The sequence below is a fragment of the Phyllostomus discolor genome, chromosome 1 (assembly GCF_004126475.2).
Source record: "Phyllostomus discolor isolate MPI-MPIP mPhyDis1 chromosome 1, mPhyDis1.pri.v3, whole genome shotgun sequence".
Lineage (NCBI taxonomy): Eukaryota > Metazoa > Chordata > Mammalia > Chiroptera > Phyllostomidae > Phyllostomus > Phyllostomus discolor.
This window is the reverse complement of record NC_040903.2, coordinates 145302733-145318253: the sequence shown is the minus strand read 5'-3', so window position 1 is coordinate 145318253 and position 15521 is coordinate 145302733. Positions and strand designations below refer to the sequence as shown.

At 41.0% G+C, this 15521-nt stretch overlaps 1 long non-coding RNA gene across 1 annotated transcript; it reads left to right on the top strand.

Annotated features, from left to right (window-relative positions):
• The first annotated feature begins 477 nt into the window (after positions 1-477).
• LOC118500804 lies at positions 478-15088 on the top strand. Its single transcript, XR_004903397.1, has 3 exons — positions 478-487; positions 14318-14321; positions 14884-15088. It is a non-coding gene; the product is annotated as an uncharacterized LOC118500804 (long non-coding RNA).
• The last annotated feature ends 433 nt before the right edge of the window (positions 15089-15521 follow it).

Sequence of the window (15521 nt, the reverse complement as noted above, 5' to 3'; positions counted from 1 at the left end):
CCTCTCTGGCCATGCCCCATACATGAGCACTTTCATATGTGTTGCACAGGACAAGAGAAATGTTACTGGTATTTATTATTGAGCTGTCCAGAGTCACAGGCCAAAGATCAATTGCTGTGTTCCACCACCCCTGGGCTCAGTGAACCCAAAGCTCCTTAGAGCCTCACAGCTGTGTGACTCAGGGGATCTCCTGTGAGTCGTGGATCTAGTCAAGAAATGCTCACTGTGATGCTAGATTCTCTGGAGAAACACACAGACACCTGGAAACATGTAGATGCATTTTCCCCCTGCAGTTTGGTTAAGTACAGTGGGAGAAGTAAAAGCAGCAGGTACTTGACCTTTGTCTATAGCTAGGAAAGCCATCCTTTCTCAGACCCAAATCACTTACCCAAAGTGAGGAAAAGAGTAATTCCTATCACTGGCCTCATAGTTCAAGTGCAAACTGGGGTTGCAGGCCTCAGAGCTCAGAATCTGTGTCTGATCCTAGGTGTGGGGAGGTTCCAATGCCAACACAGCAGCCACTAGCACAGCCTCACCCAGGAAGCTTTCAATTGGGTGTTCCCCAGGCACGCATCCTGGGTGAGGCTGTGCTAGGGGCTGCTGTGTTGTCATTAAAACCTAAATTAAACATCATTTAGAAAGGGGGTTTAGAAAGGGTTTTTTTCTATGTCTAATCCTAATTCAGAGGGTTTGCTTTGAGATTATTTTCAAATAGTTTGTGTTTGAATAACTCTGGGTAAGTGACATCATCCCCATGAAGATTTACCATCCCTCTTCTGTGGTATATGGTAAACGGTATTTTTCTGACTATAAGATGGACTCCCCCCCAAATTTGCGAGGAATGATGGTTTTTATGCTGCTGTTGAGTTCTGTTCACATTTACATTGGTGAAATATTATGTTATTTATGTTATTAAATATTTTACCTCTTTTTTTGCTTCAAATTTTTTTTCGTATTTTTTCCTCTAAAAACTAGGTGAGTCTTATGGTCCAAGAATTATGGTATGTTTTAATCCAAGTTACCTCTGTTGAACCTTGGACCCTAAAGGAGAACAGAATTCACATCCATATTCCCAGCCAAAACAAATTAGTCTTGACAGGTGTAATACAGAATTTTACTTCTAAAATTAGAAAATTCTTTCTGGTAAAAAATTTTTACCATATGCTCATTAAAAACCCAATGGACTGTGGAAGAAAAATTTGCAACTTATAATGTTGGGAACCACCCTGCCTGGTATCAGAAGCTGTAACCCCCGCCTAGACTAAGGCTAAGGGAACGCCCTTGGAACTATAAACCAGCAAGGAGGCAAGCTTATCTCCCTGACAGGACTGCCGCTTCTGCTCCTTGATACCTCACCCTGCCTGGACCCCAATGCTTGGTTGGTTAGCCAATGACGGGTAAGACTCCCCAAGGGGGGAACGACCTAAGACAGGCACAATCACGTGGGAGGCCCCCAAAAGAAGGACTTTGGGGGCTACGGCAAAAGGGGGTGATGGACTCTCGCCCTTTGGCTTTGACAAAGCCGGAGTCCTCCTGCTCTGCAAAAAATCTCTTAATCTCTTGGCTACCTTACTTCCCTTGCTCCACCTAAGCCTGAAACAATGACAGGGTGGTGCCACCCTGTGCTGGAAAGGGCAGATTCCCCAGGTGATCAGGCTTAAGAAAGAACATGTAAATTCCTGTGAAACCTTCTTTGTTTAGAATGCTCTCAGTTGAATGAGAAGGGTCCAAGGAGGAAGTTAATTTGTTCCTTTAAGTCTTACAGCTCTTTGACCCTGACTCACAATAGACCCTCAGAGTTCCTTGTTACCTATCATTTCATCCTTACTTTCTTGCAATGAGTAATGTGCTTTACCTGGATTCTTATGCAAAATGAACCCAATAAAAGCCAGTTTGGAGGGTAAATTGGCGCACTCCCCACTAGAGGGGGTGGCCGTTCCATCCCTACTTCTCCACAGAAACCTGTCTGTCTCTGTGCACGTTTTTTTCTCACGTTTCGATGAGCCATCTGCAGCATTTCGTGATCACTGCTGGCCGGTGACCCACACATCAATATAACACCAAAATAATTTAGTTGTATAACACCCCTGAGCTCAGTCTGACAGGATATGATACCATTAGAATCCAGTCTAGGGGCCAGGTTGTCCGCACTCAGTTCTCCCACATTGGCTCCTGGAATGCTGTCTTATGCACCCTTCTGATGGACGTTGTTGGATGCCCTGGGTCTTGACACAGTAACCAGTGAATTGAATGGGAAATATTTCTATTCTACTTATCCCCTCTTTAACAGATATTTTCTCATCTTCATGCCCTTGACTATTGCATTTATTGAGGAGAAGAGGAGGAAAGCAGGGAAAGAAGAGGTGGGATGAGAAGATTTACAAGGGGAAATAAAGACTTCTGAGAAGAGTATTGTAAATAAACATAAAGGAATTCCTCTGGTTATTCTTGAAAGTAGTTACTATTTACAAAATGGGATAGGAAAAAATTAAAATATTTCCTCTTTCTCTGCTATAGTAACTAAGCTTCTTATTTCACCATAGGAAGAAATATTTGGCCATTTAAAATTAAATTATTAATGACCTCTCCTTTGTCTTCACATGAGGGGTCAGCTCTTGGCTCTGTGTTTGGGAGAGGGCTCATTCCTGTTCTTGAGGCTGGGCACAAGCTCAGTGTGAGTTTATAAAGGACAAGAAGACAAATGCAGTGAAAGTAAGTTCTTTCACAGCTCAAGGATAACCTCTAACTCACCCTGGAAGGAGCTTCAGTTCCTCCACTTCAACAGCCCCCTCTTGTGCCTGTGCACATGAACTGCTTTCTCAGAACTGGGAATCAGTCAGTCAGCAATCTTCCAAGGTTTGTGTTTCCTGTCTAAGGATGGGTTGGTATCTCATGTGTGCTACCTCCCCCTGGTGGCAAGGCTCTGTGAGGACCTTCTATCACAAGCCTCTAAAGCAGAGATTTCCAACTGATGTGAAGAAAGAAATTTTAAAACATGCAATTCTTGACCATTTAGTCAAGTTCACTGATGTCTTTTCCCTTCAACTGACAAATAGAAAAATAGAAAAATGACAAAAGCCAACACCACAGTAGCCCTACAGTATGAATGATTCAATATGATACTTATTTTTTAGTGTGCTGCAGAATTGTAGTAATTAGCTTTTGTGTGCCATGAGATGAAAGAGATAGCTCTTTCAGGCTCCTGAAGAGACTGAACTATTTTCAGTCAACTGAAGATTTTAGAATTATCTGTGTGACCTTTTCTTTACAGAAATTGTCTATAATCTTTCCTCAATCAAATTCTTTTACTTTCTTTAGTATCTTGTTTTTCCATGTTTGAAGACTGTTCTGAGGGCACAATATTTATTGTTTAGTGTAGAATTTGGCAGAGACTAAGCACTTAATAAGCTGTTGTTGGGTGAATGTATTAATTAATATTTATTGCGAGAAGAATGGAATGATTCCAAATTATTCTAAATAAAAACTTCTAATATCCTGAGTGGTGGGGGGAAAATGGAGACAACTGTACTTGAACAAAAATAAAGAAAGTTAAAAAAAAGAAAAAGACATTAAAATAAAATATTTTATAGTTTAAAAAAGGTAATTGTAAAAACTGACCATTCTGATTTGGTATGAATATCTGTTTTGTTTAATAACATTCCAAATATTTCACAGCAAGAGAGAACATGTGTAATTCTCATTAAATTCAAATAAAATCCCATAGAACAAAGAAAAGAAACACTTTGGGAAGAGAAAGTTTTGTCAAAATTATCTCTGTGTTCAGAAGCCTAATTGAAATTAAGTATTAATGAAGATATTCTAAAAGATAAAGAAAAGTTCTAATATTCTGGGCAACAAATAGAACAAAAATATCCAGCAGTGAAGATAAATGCAAAATTAGATGTGTGGGCCATATTCAAATAGACAGCGCACCAACTCTCACCCCACATCCTTCAAAATAAGAAAACTGACAACCTGGTTCAAGGGAGCTGGGTTAGAAGAATGTGGCAGCCTGTGCACAGTGTCATGTGGTCATGCCAGCTTAAAGGAATAGCAGTAATCAGGGCTGGTGTAAATATGCGCATCAAAGAAATACTGGGAGTGCTGGGAAACGTGAAAGGTGAGGGTCATTATGTCTCTAGGTATATAATGCTAAATTCAGACCAACATTATGAGTCTTTATTTAATGTTCATTACCACAGGATTTCAGGTGGTATGAACAATCCAGAATAGGTCCCATCAAAAAATGAACATTGTGGAACTTTTTGGTTTTGTTCACTTGTTCTTATGTAATAGCCTCCTTGGTATATAATTCACATATTATGTAGTGCACCTCTTAAAGCTTACAGTGCAATGGTTCTTAGTATAGTCACAGAGTTGTGCAATCATCACCAGAGTCAACTTTAGAACATTTCATGATCCCCAAAAGGAACCTGTACCAAGTAGCAGTCACTCACCATTTGCCCCATGAAACTCCTTGCAGGCAGCCATGGATCTACTTGTCTTTGTCTCAGCCCACCTGTGCTGCTATAACAGATCACCACTGATTGGGTAGCTTGCAAACAACAGAAAGTCATTTCTAATGGTTCTGGAGACTGGGAACTCCAAGATCAAAGCACCGGCAGGTTTGGTGTCTAGTAAAGGCTGCTTTCTGGTTCATAGACAGCACCTTCTTGCTGTGTCCTCATGTGGTTGAAGGGGAAAGGATTTCTCCAGATCCTCTTTTGTAAGAGAACTAATCCTAAAAGCCTCAATTTCTAATACCACCATTTTTCAGGTTTAAGGTGCAATTAATTATCATTAACAATTATTTGGGGGCTACACAAACATTCAGAGCATAGCAGCCTCTATAGACTTGACCACTCTGCGTATTCCTTCTAAATGGAATTATACAACATGTAGGCTCTTGGAACTGGCTTTTTACCTTTAGGGTAATATTTCCTGGGCTTATTCACCTATGTTATAAAATCTTTGAGTACTACATTGCTTTTTGTTGCCTAATGACACTCCATTGTCTAGCTATACCATATTTCATTTATCAGTTGATGCACAGGGGGGTTGAATGTTTTTGGACAAGATTGTGTGTGCACAGATATTTTTATTACTCTTGGGCACATACGTATGACTGCAATTGCTGAACCACATAATAACTCTATGTTTCGTGGTTTAAAGAACGTCAGGCCATTTTCTCTTGCAGCTGCACCATGTTACACACTGGTAAAAGACTAAGAGGGGGTTTATTTCTTTATATTCTCACCAATTCTTTTATTTTCTGCCTTTTTGTTTAAGTCATGTCAGTGGTTATATTGGTAATATGGTATTTTCCTGTGGTTTTCATGGGCAGATGGTGTTTATAGCATATAATCTTCATTCACCAGGGTACAGAAGATTTTCTTTTATTTCTGATTTGTTAATTTATTTCTTTATTATGGGCAAATATTTAGCATACATTATAAATTTGTGTATGTTGTAAATGATGCTTTTATTCATGTGGATTATTACTTTGATTTAAAATGTTAAACATCACATGAAAGCCAGCTTAGTTACAATATATTATTCTTTTATAATTCCTGCCAATTTCTTTTTAATATTTAGAAGTCTTGAATTTATGTTCATTGAGTGAGGTTATCCTATATTTTAAACATTGCTCTTCAGGTTTTAGTATCAGGAACACCCTGGCTGGTGGCTCAGTTGGCTGGAGTGCTATCTGGATAATAAAGGCTGCAGACTCCATCCCTGCTCAGGACAGGTGTAAGAAGCAACCAGGCACTAAGTAAATAAGGGGGACAAAATAGATGTTCCTCTCTCCTTTCCTCTCTCTCCCTCTTGCTCTAAAGTCAATCAATACAAAATTGCAAATGGAGATTAGTCTGTCCGTTTAAAATGTTTTTTTCTTTTTCATTCTGTATTTATTAAGTTTGGGACATCAGTCATGTTATGTGTGATAGGTGATGCTGTCATAAAAATCAACCTTAAAATCTCAGTGGTTAAAAAAACAGTGGTTCAAAAAAAATAAATAAAACCCATATGCCACAAATAGTGTCCCTTTGAACAAGCCATTTAATCCTTGGTTGGGGGGGCAAGTCTCAAGAAACTCATAAGCAAAGATGGGATTTTTTGCTTGTTTGCTTGTTTCTTTGATTTTTGTTTTATTTTAACTTTATTTTTATTGTTGACACTTTTACAGATGTCCCCATTCTCCTCCCCTTTGCCCATCTCCACCCAACCCCCTATCCCCCTCCCCCTCTGGCTATCACCACACTGCTGACTGTTTTTATGTGTTATCCATATACTATGTTTTTTGGCTAACCCGTTCACCTTCTTTCATCTGGTAGCTTGCCCTCTGACAGCTGTCAGTCTGTTCCATGTATCCATGTAGCTGTAAAAAAGAAGGAAATCTTACCTTGTGTGATAGCATGAATGGACCTAGAGATCATTGTGCTAAGTGAATCAAGCCAATCAAAGAAAGACAAATACCATATGATCTCACTTGTATGTGGAATCCAGTGAATAAAATAAAATGATGAACAAAATAGCAAAGATTATTTTGAAAGAGAATCAATGCCAAATATAATCTATAGGGGGGAAAGTTTATAATTAATCATTTAGGCACAGAAATATTGTTTTGGGAAACTGTTTACCTTAGGTATATTTACCTCAGAAATAGCATTTGAGTTTAGTTAGTGGAATGGAATTGGAGACAAGTTATCTTACTATTCTTTTCATATTTTGAGGAAATATACTTGGTTTATTGGTTACCTCATTACAGTTGTTTCCAGAGTAAGGCTTTTTACATTTATTCAGTCATTCAGTCAGTAGAAATGTCAAAGTGCCTGCCCTTGTACAGCATCTGTTCTAGTACGTATCGATAGTTGAAAAGGTCTGGAGACTTTATTTTATTGTATCCTTCAAAGGTGATGAAATTTTAATAAACTCATTGTTGCTTAAAAAAACAGTGGTTCATTTCTTGCACATACATAGCAGCTCATTTAGAGTCAAGGTCATCCCCCAGGTCAGTTATATTGTGTGCGATGACTAACAATTGAAACTTCATACCAATGAACAATTCAACAGTCAGCACAGTCAGAAAAAGTAGAGATTGAAAGTTGAGCTAATTAAATGCCTCTCCCAAGACGTGAAACAGGCCATTTCTACCCACATTTCTTTAGCCCATGCAGGCCTGTGACCACATCAGTCTTCAGGAGGCTTGCTGTCCTTCCGGGTTACTAGAAGGAGAGGAAGCTGGATATCAATGCACAGTCACTGTGTACTCCATTGTCAGCCTTCCACCCCTAACTGAGAATTCATTTCCTCTCTTCTTCCCCTGTGGGAGGCAGGGAGACAAGTTAGATCCCCTTTCAGTGACTCTTTCTAATCAGAGGCAGGGACTCTGATGGATATCCTATACTGTTCCTCAGGTCTTGATGTGACTCCTTTGAAGCACTGTGAAGAAACACATAAGCAAAAAACAAACAACAACAAGTAAAGTGTTTCCTCCACACACTCAATACACAATCATGGAACAGTTACAGGATTGTGTTCTGTAAAGCCCCTCACAACTGAGAGTGAAGAGAGACAACAGTGTTGGTCTGCAGCAGGCCCCAGGGGGCACTGCTTATGGGTTCCTGACCCTGATTTGATGAGATGCTTTCTGCAGGGAGCTCTCCTGCTCAGCACATCTCACATTCTCTGCCTCAGCCTTCTGGGAGAGTCTTCTTCCATGATCTTCTCTGGCCACATGTTAAGGGCTATGCCTCTCCTGGGGGATGGTTCTCTCAGCCCATTCTCTGCCTGGGTTTGGTAAGACATGAATTATTCTAAGTATCTAACGATTGTAGTTTCATTTAGTCAAAACTGCCTTTGCCTATAGAGAACTTTCAAAAAGTTAGTCATCTCCTTATCTACTTGATTTCAGTAAGAGTCATGTATTTATGTATGAAAACTGTATTACATGCCAGTCTGGCCATGACCACATTGTTCACAATAGAAGACTGACCAGGAGGACCCAGACCCTGTTGCTGAGGTCAGTGTTGGTTGGACTGATGCTCACCTGACTCCTTCAGCAGCACCCCTGTATCCTGACCTTTGTCCTTCACAACAACCAGTTCTAGGATAGGAAGGAGAAACTCCTTCTCCTACTAAAGTTGTTGTGAACTTGATGGCAGTTGAAGTGTCAAAACTTTCCACCCTTGCAGACATTATCTACACGTCAGTGTGTGTGGAGAGCAGGACCCATAAGATGACATTGTTCCAGTAAAGAAAACATTAACTTTATAAAACAAAATGGAGTTACTCTTGTCAACCAGGATGGATGCCATCCAGTCATGACACATTGGTTCAAGAGGGAAACCATTTAAGTCACACTAGACACATCTGGCAAAGGGACAAACCCAAGATATCTACACACACGGTCAGAACAGCCATGTCTGCAAGAGCAGGACCACCCACAGGTAGGCTCCTGGGCAAACTCCTCACTTGCCATCAGAGATGCCAAGACATTTATCAATAGACCCAGAAATGTAGAGTGCACCATTTTTAAGGAACAGCTGAGGAAGGCTTCAGACCAGTGCTGAGATAGCTAAGCTCCTCATACCACTGTGCTGCTCCACACCACACTTGTGTCCCTTGGCATATGCCCAGCTGGACTAAGGACTTCCTTCCTTCCTTCCTTCCTTCCTTCCTTCCTTCCTTCCTTCCTTCCTTCCTTCCTGTAGCTAATTTCCCTTCTACTTGTCTGGCAGCCAGCACCTCTTTCACCCATGCTATGCTAAATTTGTGCCAGTCCATGTGCCTGTCTCTCCTTGGAGAAGCCTGTTTCTCATGAGAGTCCAGCCTCCTTGTTTGTCCTGTGACCTCAGGTCTCCCTTAGGTTAAGTAAAGTTATGTGCTGGGAGCCAGCCCAGCCTTGCTGTCTGACACAGTCACAGAAGGAGCCATGTACACATAGTAGATAATGCGGGGGAAAGCACCAGACACTCCTCTGCCTAATCATTGTATTACTGCCCGTGCTTAGGGTCTATGTGATTTACCATGGGACTGGGACAGATGACAATTCCACAGAAAAAGAACAGTTCTTCCGAAGCAAGCAAGAAAATGACAGCTCACTGGAAAGTGACCCCCCACCAGAGTGTCCTCCTAAGTGGGTTAGGGAGTTCCAAGAATGGGAATGGAAAAGACTCCTAGGATTACTCGCTACAGAAGCCTCTATGCCCACCCTTATTACACAATTTCTTAGAACCAGGGCTCTGGGAACAAGAAATAGATTCAAAAAATACATTTGGTCAGCATTGTACCAGTATCCATGACCTGTTCCCCCTTCATCTCCTAGGCTCACTGATCCCCCTTTACACTATACTGGAATCCATCATAAAGGGACATAATGGATAAATATAAATGGATATTGGAAAGATTATTTATTATACACTCTCCTTCTATGAGGCACTTAAGCGATCAGGGCCCCCATGGTGTTTGTTGCCAAGAAAAGTCAGACATCGAAGATGGGAACAAATAATAGAGATGTATCAACACTAAGGTAGATGGCAGGCAGCCGAATGGACTAAGCAAAACAAAGATTATTACTTACATAGAAAGACAGGACTCTGGCACTAAAGTGAGAAGTGAGAGACAGGTATTAACCACATTGACCATAAAAGCCTTCCACATAGCCTTTACCAATGAGCCAAAACAATCCTGTGCGCATCTACATGCACAGCTTGTGGCTTTAGAATACATAGATTAAGATTAAGTTAAGCTTTAAGAAATTAAGGTGTTATATAACATGGTAAAATGTGTTACTGATTAATTGCAAAGATTAGGAGCCAAAAGCTTGCAAAATAATATGCAATTATAATGGACAGCTGCTTCTTATTATGTCTATGTCATATTTTCTGCAGAACACTGACAAAGCAAATATGCCCTGAAAACCTTATTTTGATTGCTTTCACATATGCCACATGTACACACCCAACTGTATAAAAATAAAGAACTCAAGAGCCCAGCAGAGATGCAAGGCTGTTGAGCTTGAAACTGCACCTCACGTGTCATTCCTGCACTGACGCCGTCCCTCTACTGGGAATCCTTGGACCTGCTGGAGTAGGACTCTGGCAGTTATGAGTTTGCTGCTTTTCTAGATTTACATGTTAAGGTGGAAGGAAGAAATGCTCTTTCACACTTTGTCTGTCCTAGTAGGATTGGAGCTGTGTTCATCTTTCAATGTATGTAAAATTGAGGTACTGCTATCAGGAATGCAGGATCTTTGTCAGCTTCTGTATGAACTGTAAGAATACTGCAAAACACAATATAATTGTAAATCACACTTCATAATTGAAATACCTTACTCCTAGTCAGTAAGAGGGTGGGAATTGTTTTTTATTTTGCTGTTTGTAGTTTGACTTCTATTGGTTGCTAACCCCCATTTTTAAAACAATTAATTAAGCCCAAGGAGTGTTTTGTGGGATTAATAGTTAGTCGGTCACAAGTTCGGGTAACCACCTGGACAACTGATTGGCATCCTGAGTTGAAGGTCATTGTTGCAACCTCCCAGTGGTAGCTGGTGGGTCAGAAGCACAGGTAACAATCTAGGCTTACAAGTGGTATCTGAAGTGGGAGTGGGAGGCCGTGTTGTAAGACTGTGCCATAAACTTGTGGTATCTGATGCTTTCTCCAGGTAGATAATATCAGAGTTGTGTTGACTTGCAGGACACCAACTGTTGTTCAAAGAATTACTTGGTCTACAAGGAAAGCCTCTGTTCCACCCCTTTATACACATGCTGAAACTGGGTCCAGTATCCCAAAAGAACTGTGTTTTCCAAAAGATTGAATTGAGCAGGTACAACATCGGGAATTATGAAGAATATTGTTCAAATACTGTCCTTCATATGTTGCTTTTTTATGGCATACTCCACGGGGAGAAATGTGATGTTATCTGAAGTGCATGGTTTTCACACGTGGTCCGACATGGTGTCCGAGGCAGCTGTGAGTGAGTGCTTCCTAGAATAAACTCAATGGCTTCCTTTCTAGATCTTAACTTACACACTTCAATCATTAGCTGCTAACAAATATCTAGGTAAGGTTTGTAATTATTCTGTTAGAATATGGAAATACACAATTGTCTCAGGATGAGTCATGTCAGTTTGCTTGTGAAGCTCACCTATCTTTTTCTTTCCTGGCCCATCTGAGACATCAGAAATATGTTGCTGAGTCTTCTAGCTGTGATGGTGATGAGATGAACTTGACAGAATTAGTTTTTTCTGGAAGTTCACAGAATATTGACCCTGTGTTGCACTGGTTTCTGTACTTTTGTGCTAAGAAATGAGGAAAATCACCTCACCACTGGGAAGCCTTTTGTACCAATGTCATACATGATATTTTGTACCACTACCGTTCATAACACCCAACCCTTGTGTGGATTGGTTCCACAATCTCACCTTCCTGCCTAAATGCTGTTGGGTAGGATTTAATAACCTTCTGGGATCTGCTAGATCCTGTTGACATAACAAATAACAAGATGGACCCCTGGAACTGACCTTAAGAAAATTTCTTAGAACATCTAGGTAGGAATTAAATTTTAAGTCAAGGAAGAAAACTCAAAATCTTGTTCTTTTCCCCTTCTTTCTCATTTTCCTGGAGTGTCCATCATAGTTAGCCTTTTTCATCCCCTCAGCCCCTCCCCACCATCTCCCCTGAATCCTGGGGTGTCCTCAGTCTCATTACCAACAACTGTTTCTATCAGGGAAGACAGAGGCCAACAGTGCCCATAATATGCTGAGAAGAGTTACTTTGGCACCTCTGTCTCTAAGAACAAAGTTCCTGCTCTGGGTTTGGGACCCGTCTCACTCAGTTGTGTAAAGCTGCACTTAGAGTTGTTGGAGATGGGCAGTGCAGCTGGTAGGGCCAGTCATCAGGTCCTGTCCTGCTCAGAATTGCCTAGACTATGTTGAGCCACTGGATTCATATAATTTAGTCTTTTCTCCTAATCAAGGTGTTCAGAAATTATTCTTCAAGTTATTCTTCAGAAATTTTGTCTTTTCCTTTTATAGCAGAAATAATTAAAGTTTATTTTCCTTTTTTTTAATTTACATTTGCTTTTACAATCTTCAAAATGAAGAAATTCCATGTAATAAAATTTTGAGGGAATGCCTTTGGGATAGGTAAAGGAGGTATTATTAGGTTAAAAGAAAAAAAAATTAATAACCTTTGGAATCTAAAAATGAAACATGTAAGCCCACTGTTATTCATTATTTGCATTGGAATTGATACACTCTGTGGTGAAAACTTGAATTCCAGTCTTCCACGACTGTAAGAAATTGCTGAAAATTTTAAAATGAGACTTCCGTGAATGGAAGATGAAAGGTTTTTTTCCATAAAAAATTACTGAAAAGTTGATACTTCAAGAAATAAATACGATTGATAAAACTTCAGGTCCCTCTTTGGAATAGACATTCCTCTGTTCATATATTATTTCTTGCATTTCCACATGTACACAGAAAATCCCAAAGCCATTTTATGTCATTCCTACTACTGTTAAGATTGTGTTTAGCTGCAAGTAACAAAAAACTCAGCTCAATAATAGCTGTTAAAGTTTGTATGCAGAATAAATCGGGAGGAGGGATCTGACTTAACATGGTATAACCAAGCAGAGTGGGGCCCCTTCATGGGTCCCCACTCTGGTGTATGACCCAGCCTGAGTAATGGAAGAAACGGGTTTTTATTTATAATATTCCAACATAGGGGGTGGAGCTAGGAGCACTTCAGCTCAGAGCCCTGTTTTCCCATGAGACTCAGCACTTCCCTTGCTCCCCAAAAGTCTATAAGTCAAAAGCCCCTAAAGTTCCCCATATCCTTATCTGTGCTTAAGCCAACTGTGCAAACAGTCTCACAGCAGCTCTCTCCAGGATCTGGGTGAGTTGTCATCAGCCTCCATGTTGCAGCCCAGAAATACATGTGCCATGTTACACTGGACCATGGTGAAGCCCAGGAAGGCACACATCCCAAGAGTCCAGATAGTCCAGATAGAATATGGATCTGTGAGGCAGAAGGTCAGCATGGTCCTTGATGGCTTTGAAGTGGGATAGAGCAGCACAATCAGAGCAGCAGTATCTCCTTTACTACACCAGGCAGCTTGGTGGGATCCTGACTACAAACTACATAGCTGCTTGCTTACTCCTCTCTTCACGTGGCTGCTACCTTCTCTCAGCTGCCACCTTTAGTCAGGACAGGCATGACTTAGTGACCCATGGGGAACCATATCCCTGCCTCTAGCCCAGGTGCTATAAAAACCCCAGCTGTGTCACAAATCACCATACATTCTGAAAGTCATGCAGATACCTTTTTCACCTTTTGCCTGGGTGGTAGCACAGCTTGCCTTCAGGAAAGACACAACAACCCACTTTCCATTGTAGTGCAAAGTATCTCTGCTTTCCCCATTCCCTAACCAAGGGCTATGGGGGATTTCTGGGGATCCTCCTCATTCCACACCCCTTTACAATGGGATTGGGAAAGGGTTTATGCTTTTGCTTTCCTTTATAGTAAAGTTATCACTTCCATGTTTTGGAAAGAAGGAAGTTGGAAAGTGGGACAGGAGAATGTGACTCCTGTGCCAGGAAAGCAAAAACATTGCAGGAAGTTCCTAGCAGTTTTCTCAGTGTGTCTCATTGGTCAGAACTGTGCCATATGCAATGTTACAGAACCCCAGTCTATACTGTTCTGGAACAGCTGTGGGGTCTCATTGCATGATGCCAGGAAACATGACTCCCAATGCCAGAGTTTGGTGAAAAGGGAAGGAATTGTTTATTTAAAAGTTATGCAGATTTAGAAGAATGGCAGAGAATTCTGCCATTAATTCCTACTCTGTTTAATATACCCACAAACACACAGTCCTGCCTCCCTTTGTCAAACCAGACTAGTTTCAGAACATGTCAGTGAGAGGTACTGTCATGCAGAGAAAACAGAAGTCTGTGGTTCATCATTTCCCATTACAGTTCAGCATTCCAAGTACTTCCCATTAATCTGTGCTTCCCTGGGCAGTTCCCCACAATTCCATCAACTGTGCAGCCACGATCTCCCAGGCCAGTTTCCCAGCAGACGTGCTCTTTCTATCTTGAGCTTTTAATCCAAAACCATGTGACACCTCTCTACTGCAAACCTCAAGGTGTTACAGGGTGCAGCCAAGAGGGGGGACCCCAAACGGGCATTTGAAATGGGTCTGCCTTAGTTTTAAAAGCTGACCCTGGGCTTCCAACATGACTTCATACTAGGCACTGTACCTACTGAAGGTCACACAGGCCTTTACCCAGGTGGCAGCACAGCTTCCCTTCAGGAAGGTGCCTGGCTGTCACTTGCCATTGTTATGAAAATTATCTTAAGCCCTGTCATCCACTTCACTTCCCCCAACCAGGAGCAGTGGGGGAATATGCTCTGTACTGTGTTTCAGCAACACTTGTTTGTGAGAAAGAATGTGAAATAGAGAGTGGGATTTTCAAAAAATCTGGGGATACATTGCACAAATCAAAACTGAGAGTTCTGTTAATCTGGAAGAAAAAAGATAATGATGGTTTGACACAAACCCCAGCTCATGGGGTCTATGACATTGTGGATGGGGGAGAGACATTCACACAGACTACCAAGTCCTGTGGAGGAAAAGGGTGGGTGGCTTTGCTCTCAAGGGGAGCAAAAAGCAGTGGCCTCTGCCATGACAAGCCTTTATTTCTTTTTCTGGGCACATTACAGGATGGTCCTCATTTACTATGCTGAGGTTGGCTTTAGGTGGTTACTTTTTACAGAGAACAAAGGAGCCAATGCCACTAATCACATCACAGAAAAGGGATATTTGCAAATGAAAAGGGGTAAGTAGTTGAACCAGTTACACTCCATAGAGGGGGGTAGGTTTAGCTTGGATTTTAGGAAGTTACAATAAGCACTTGCTGTCGCAATTCAGCGTGAGGGAGTTTTAGCAAAAGCAAGTCTCAAAGCGGCCTGGGTACATTGCAGGCCTTGATTCTCTATGGGAGAACCTATCCATGGGAGTGGGTCCTGTGCATCTTTGAGTGGGAACTGGGCCCACGCCAGGCAGAACGGTCTCCTACAATGGTGCAGTTGAACAATCTCAGAGTCTGCCTTCCTGACTACCCAGCTGGGAGTTCAGAATATCAGGTCCAGATTAACTCATTCCTCCTTGAAGAGTCAGGAAAAACTTCACCATAGGGACCAATTTATTCAGAGGCATTATTATTAATGTTATTAAACAAGGTATTTATTGAGTATATATGATATACCTGGGACTTCATATAGTTTTTTATACTATATCTCATTTAATTTGTAGCAAATAACAAGATACGTGTTCCCTTTAACATGTATTTACAAGAAAGCTTAGATGAAGATAAATAATTGCCCAAGGACACAGAGTTAGAAAATTGCAAAAACAGAATTTGAACCTGGGTTATATTGACTCAAAAGCTCATGTAGTTTGTATTATATCATCTTGCTTTAGAAAACAAAGAAGAATTCTTCAAGTATAAAAATAG